Source organism: Phascolarctos cinereus, unplaced genomic scaffold (assembly GCF_003287225.1).
Source record: "Phascolarctos cinereus isolate Bilbo 61053 unplaced genomic scaffold, phaCin_HiC Scaffold_726;HRSCAF=1367, whole genome shotgun sequence".
NCBI lineage: Eukaryota > Metazoa > Chordata > Mammalia > Diprotodontia > Phascolarctidae > Phascolarctos > Phascolarctos cinereus.
The window spans coordinates 387,267,859-387,275,419 of NW_027556098.1; positions in this window are offsets into that span (position 1 = coordinate 387,267,859).

Below are 7,561 nucleotides of genomic sequence, written 5' to 3' on the forward strand. Positions count from 1 at the left end.
TATTACTATACTTATTTATAGATGAGGAAACTGAGGCCCTGGATCAGTTAAGTGACTTACCAAAGGTGGGATTTGAATTTATATCTTTCTGATTCCAAGGCCAGTACTCTGTCAAGTATGCCCCGTTGCCAGTTGTCATGATGTAGGGATGGCCATACCAGCATGAGAGCTGCTCCCATTTACACAGTGAAATGGAAATCCAAGCCTGCCAACAGAATTTCTTTGCTGGCCCTCCCTCAGCCCATAGGATGTTACATTATGATTGATGAGGAACCAGAGGTTCCAAAGAGCTGCTAATGAGAAGCCGCCACTTAGAAATGCAAGGAGATGAGTGGAGGGAGGATTTAGTGAACCAGAGGGTGGATGGGGACACATCATGGTTTTCTGCTTAGAAAGGAGCAAAAATCAGGAGAGGCTCCAATCACCAGTGAGGGATCATAGGCTTCAAGGCTGGGAGCTGGGTGGAATTAGCTGAGCCATCCACAAAACTGGACAGATGAAGTGAAAAGGCTGGAGGCATTTTGTATCATGAGGATAGGTACGGCATCACACGATGCCAGGACCCAATATTACAATCATAAGCTGGGCTTCAAAATTCAGATACAGAAAATATTTATTAAGTATATACTTATAAGGCACTGTGTCAGGGGCTAGGGATGCTGAGATAGAAGGAAAAAGAAAAAAAAGTGGGGAGAGAACCCCTGCCTTCAGGAAGCTTACTCTCAGAGAAACAGCTTGATATGGTAGACAGAATATTGTGCTTGGAGACAGGAAGACTTGAGTTACTTGGGTTCAAATCCTGCTTCAGACACTTATAAGCCATGTGACCCTGGGCAAGTCCCTTAACTTCTCCATGCCTTGGTTTCCTCCTCTGTAAAAGGAAAGGATTGGACCAAATGGTCCTAGGCTCTATTCCAGCTGTAAATCTATTACCTGAGCTCTTGCCCTCCATTACAAGCTGCCCACAAGATATTTTCAACTGGATATCCAGTAGGCATCTCAAAGTCAACACATACAAAATAGAACTCACCATTTTTCTCTCCCCAGCCAAACCTTTCTTCTGAATCCTTCTGAACCACTCTATTATTATCAAGTGAACCATCATACTTCAAGTCATCCAGGATCACCATCTCAGTGTCATTTGCAATTCCTCACACTCAGTCCCCCATATATCTAATCCAATGCCCAATCTTATTATTTTTGATTTGGCATTTTTTTTTACCTCCACAGTAACTCATATATGTCCGCCTCTCTCTACTCACACAGTCACCCAGTAACATCTTACCTGGATTGTTATACAAACTCCTATTTGATCTTCTTCCAGGCTCGACTCTCTCCCCACTCCAATCCATCTTCCATAAAGTCATGAAAATGGTTTCCTTCAAGGGCAGATCTGACCATATCCTTCACCCAGCAAGCTCCCATGACTCCCTATTAACTCTGCATCAACATAGAAACTCTTCTGTTTGGCATTAAAAAACTCCTCACATTGATTCCTTCCTGTCTTCCTACTCATTACACATTGCTCCTCTCCACACTTTCCAAAGTCCAGCAACATTGGCATGCCTGCCCCATCTCCTGACACCATGCTTTTGCATTGACTGTTCTCCACACCTGGAAGGTTCCTCATCTCTATCTCTTGTAATCCCTGGTTTCTGCAAGACTCAGCTCAGGCATGACTAATTACAGGAATCTTTTCTTGCCTCTAGCCCACCAGCCTCCTAAATGAAGGTGATTTCTTTCCTAAGGCCATCTTACTTGATTTGTTTATATCTGCTCTCCAATTATCTATCTATCCATCTATCTATCTACCCATCTATCTATCTATCTACTATCTATCTATCTATCTATCTATCTATCTATCTATCTATCTATCTATCTGCCTATCTATCCATCCATCTATTTATCTATCTATCTATCTATCTATCTATCTATCTATCTATCTATCTATCATCTATCTATCTATCCGTCTATCTACATATGCATGTATGTATATATATATATACACACATATATATTGAATACTATATTATATATACACTATACATATATACTATTGCTATTCAGTCATTTCAGTCATGTCTGACTCTTTGTAACCTCATTTGGGATTTTCTTGGCAAAGATACTAAAGTGGTTTGCCATTTCCTTCTCCAGCTCATTTTACAGATGAGGAAACTGAGGCAAACAGGGTTAAGTGACTTTCCCAGTGTCCCCAGCTAGTAAGTATCTGAGGTCACATTTGAACTCAGGTCTTCCTGACTCCAGGCCTGGTGCTCTATCCACTACACCACCTAGCTGCCCTTATATTATATAATAATGTATACTATTAAACTAGACTCCTATTTGATCTTCTTCCTGACTTAACTCTCTCCTTACTCCAATCTACCATCCACATAGTTGTGTATAGTATGTACATGTGTACACACATGTATATACGTGTATATAATATGTAGATGATGTGTGTATATGTACATCTATAATGTGAATATAAAACAACATATCGTGTGTGTATATAATGTGCACATTATATAAAAATGTGCATTATATTAATATATTTGTGTGTGTATATATATATGTAAACATGTATACTATATGCGTGTGTGTAGGGTGGTGGGGTTGACTCCACTTGAATCCACTAACTCCGAGGGTACAGACCTTCACTTCTTGTCATTGTGTGCTCAGCTCTTACTTAGCACAGTGCCTGAAACATAACACGTGGCACTTAAAGAATCCTTTAAATTAATGAAGCGATTCTTGAAGAAGAAAAGAAAAGGATTTTGAAAGGCAAAGGAGAAAAAAGAGAGCGTTCTAGATTCCGCCATCGACAACAAGCATTTACTCTGTGCCAAATGCTGGGGATACAAAAAAAGGTAAAAGTAAAGTCCCTGCCCTCAGGAAACTTATAGTCTAACGTGGCAGCCAGTATGCAAGCGATTCTGTAAATACAAGGCATAGTCAGTCAAAATGGAAGATAACTCAGAGGGAAGGCACAAGAGAAATTCTTTCAGAAATAGAATTGCCAAGACTTACATGTGATCGGATATTTAGGGTGAAGGAAAGGAGGAGTTGGATTCTTTTTTATATAGATTAAGCAAAACAGGATTAAGTGCCCAGCAGATAGGTGATTTGACCCCAAGTGCTCTGACTCTACCTCTGTTTATCTTTCCACTGCTCTAGATTGCCTCATGTATCTGAGATAGCAAGATGTTGACAAATGTTTAACAACCGCCTCTCTGAGAAAGAGGAAAAAAAATGTACCCATGAGGACTTTTACGTTTAATTTGTGCTATTAGCATTTTCTCCATCACTTTCTTAAGTCTAGCCATTCAGGAACACAGCAAAGCAGGCCCTGATTTATAACCTTTGTCCATCTACAAGTTGCAAATGCTCATACTGAAAATTTAACAATCAGAACTGTTGGAGCTGGCTCAAGCAATTCCCTGGAAACATTTCTTTTTGGCAAGGCACATTTATTTTGATTCATTTTTAGGACCCTACAATGCCCTAATCCAACGTCTCATCTTGGTGTGGAGGTGACCCTGGGATCCAAAGCTTTGCCAGTAGAGCATAAGCTCTGGCAGGTTCGATGGCTCTGGAAAAGATAAAAAGTATGGCACAACCATAATAAGAATAGCTAATGTATGCAGCGCTTTAAGATTTGCAAAGCATTTTCCATAAGTTATCTCATTTGTACCTCAAAACAACCCTGTGAGGTAGGTACTATTATCCCCATTTTATGGAGGAGGAAATTGAGGTTGAGAAAGGGTAAATGACTTGCCCACAGTAATAGCTACTTAGTTAGTGTCCTAGGAAATAACCTGGCCTCTGATATTTCTGATTTCCAAGTCCAACATTCTATCCACTATGCCACTTATGTTTGTATAGATAATAGTAACAGACTGGTTCTGTTTTCTGAGGGCTAACCTAGCAAAGTACAGAGAGGCTCAGCAGGAGACTAACCATTTGGCGATGAACTCTTTGCCATGGCAACACACAGAAACAAGAAAAATTCAAAATGGCATGCTGTTAAATGAAGCTAGAGAAAATCATGAAAACTGTCAACTGGGTCCACCATAAATGTGTGTTACGTAACCTCAGGGGGCCTTTACTGCTGCAAGGCAATCCTTTTACAGCTAATTAACTCAATATCCCATTCTCCACAGCCACTCTTCCAAAGCTTCTCAAATCTCCCAAGGCTCCCCTACTCCCTACCCTCTCAGCTGAGAATCTGGAGGCTCATATTTCACTGGAAAAAAATGAAGCCATTTGCTGAGAACTCCCTCTCCTCTCCATCTCACATTACTAAGATAGATGTCTTTCGTTGCCCTCACCCCCTTTACCCTGGTCTCACACGAAGAGTTAGGTGGTAGCCTCTTTCCTTACCAAGGCAAAGCCCTCTACATGCACAAGTGACCTCTCTTCATCCCAGCCTCTCCAGCAGATTGCCGCATGTATAATACCCAATGTCTCATTTATCTTCAATCTTTCCCTAAGGCATATATCCATTAGGAGCTGACCTTGGTATATGGTATGGTATGTGGTAGTTTTAATCCAATTTTGTCTCATAGAGCTACTGGAGAAAATTTTAGAAAATTGAAAATAATGTGCCCCACCTAAGGAAGGGCTAATAGGTTGAACTCAATCTGGAGGAGACATTGAATCAGTTCTTTTCCGGGAACTGAGGTTAAGTGACTTGCCCAGGATTACACAGCCAGTGTGGTCACATTTGAACTCAAGTTCTCCTGACACCAGGACCAGCACTCTATCTGCTGCACAATCAAGCTGCCGGAGTTCTTTTCCTTTTAAATAGCACATGGATTCTTTTAGGTCACAAGCATACTATAACTGTGTTGTTCAGATGATGTGATTTTTTTACATATCAATGGAATGTGCCTTTAGCCATACCAACACTGAAATCCCACCCACTCTCATATTTGAAAGCCCATCTCAAATGCTACCTCTTTCAAGAAGTATTTCATGATTTCTCCCCATCGGTAATGATCTTCCCCATCTGAACATCACTGAGTACTTTGCTTTATACCACAACACTGTACAGAATCACCAGGTTGTGTCTTCTCTCCTTCCTACACTGTAAGTTCCTTGAGGCAGAGACCACAGTATGTAGTCTAAACTTTCTCACCCAGTGCCCCAACATGGCACTTTGCATAAAGCAGGCATTTAATAAATGTCAAATATATAGGGACAGGGACCCATAATTTCATTAATATAGTGAACTTTTGGTTCTACTAACTTCTATCAATACAGGTTGGCACCTTCTTTTTAAGTTATTATGTTAGAGAGTAGCATGGGGGAATTCAGGTTAAATGACCACCTGGTCCAGCCAGTGCATGTCAGAGGTGGAACATAAGCACAGGTCTCTGTGACTCTGAGGTTACCTTCCTATCTACCTCATAGGATTGCTGTGAGGATGAAAGAGATAATATTTGTAAAATGCTTAGCCCATGTCTAGCACACAGCAGGTGCTTAACAAATGCTTCTTTCCTTCCTTCCCTCTCTCCCTTCTTTGCTTACTTTCTTCCTATACCACACTGACCCTCATTTCTATTTTGCAGATTGAGTGATTTAGTTTCAGATTGGTTTTCTGAATCCAAACCCCATCAACTTCATGGCACCATGCTCCTTCTCTAAGAGTGTCAAGTTAGATGTTGAAGAGTTCAAAAAAAAAAAAAGAGCATCAAGTTATCTGCTGAGTTGCCTGGGATACTAAGAGGCTAAAATGACTTGTTCAGGGTCTCATGGTCAGTAAATGTCCAAAGCAGGACCTGAACCCAGATCTTCCTGGCTTTAGCCAATATGCCATGCCTTCTGTTAATATATACCATTAGAAAATATTCTTTCCATATTTCTTCATTTGTGAGCCAAGAAGCGCCAGAAAAAAACAAACAAACAAACAAAGCTCTGTGTGTGTGTGTGTGTGTATGTGTGTGTGTGTGTGTCTGTGTCTGTGTGTGTGTGAGGATGGGGGTAGACAGAGGTAGGGAGTAGAATAGGGTGGGAGAGTAGATCCTTTGAAGAGTCACAAGTACTATTAGCTTGTGGGAACTTTGGTTGTATTGTGACTGGCCTTTCCAACATAAGCTTTCAGTGCCATTTTCCCAGTGGGTGTGACCATCAATCTTTACTTGCAAACCTTGAAATCTGGGACCTTGAGGAAAATCTTTTGTCTCCCCAATCTAGCTCTGGCTCTGATCTCAGCTGAGCCAGTGACCCTCTTCCTTAAAGTTGTTTTCCCTTGCTCAGATTGGCTTTTTCAGAGGACTGTATCTGATAGTAAATAAAGGATTATATCCTTCTTCAGTTTTATTGGTGTAAATAATTCCTTGCTGACAAGAGTACTTATCTTTATAGCCTATTGGAATCTTAGCTGTTGTGTTGTGACTAGCCCTTCAAACACATAAGCACTGAAGCCATTTTCCTAGTGGGCGTGACTGTCCATCTTTATTTGGAAAGGAGGCAAAGCCTGGCAGAATTAAGCAGCTGTGAAATGCCTGTTTCTCTCAGGGTGTAAGGTTGCACGTAGGCTGGAATCTGTTGTCAAGATGTTGGAGGATGGCCAAGGCTGATGAGTACAGCATTATTCAAACCCTCATCTGCCTTCCCTGTGCCCAGTTCTGCAGGAGTTGGGAGATTCCACCTTCCAGGAGCCTACACTGCAAATGTAACATTTCTTAGAAGCAAATAGCTGAAAATTAAAAGAGACCTGCTAATTGATTGAAACGAGAGGGTGCTGGCATGGGGCTCAAGGTGGATAGGGAGGACATGGAAGGGACTCAGGGAATGATTTTATCATAATTTTGGAAGTTTTAATAATGTATTTTGTTCTTTACATCACAATCACTACTCAATAATCTCCCATACTCCCACAGGAGCCTCCCTTCTAGTAGCTAGCATTTATATAGTCTTTTAAGTGCTTCACATTATCTTGCGTGATCCTCACAACAACTCTGAGGTAGGTACTACTGTTAACTTCATTTTGTAAAAGAGGAAACTGAAGAAGTGAGACGCCTAGGGTCACACAGCCAGGAAGTCTCTGTGGCAGGATTTGAACTTAGGTGGGGCAGCTAGGTGATGCAGTGGATAGAGTGGTAAAGAGTAGATGGCAAATATGAGCGGATAGAGCACCCAGGCCCAGAGTCAGGAAGACTTTTCTTCCTGAGTTCAAATCTGACCTCAGATACTTACTAGCTATGTGACCCTGGCAAGTCACTTCACCCTGTTTATCTCAGTTTCTTCATCTGTAAAATGAGCTGGAGAAGGAAATGGCAAACCACTGCAGTACCTCTGCTGAGAAAACCCCAAATGGGGTCACAGAGAGTTGGACACAACTGAAAATGACTGAACGACAACAACAACAACAACAACAACAACTTTCTGACTAGGAGATCAGCACTCTATGAACTATCCCATTGGACTACCTCCCTAGCTCTACCGCACACAAAAAAGAACTTCAACAGTTACCAAAACCATCCAATACCATGATATAGCACCTACCACTTAGAGCCTCCAAAGACAATTCGCTGTCCTCTGAAACGCCCTGCCT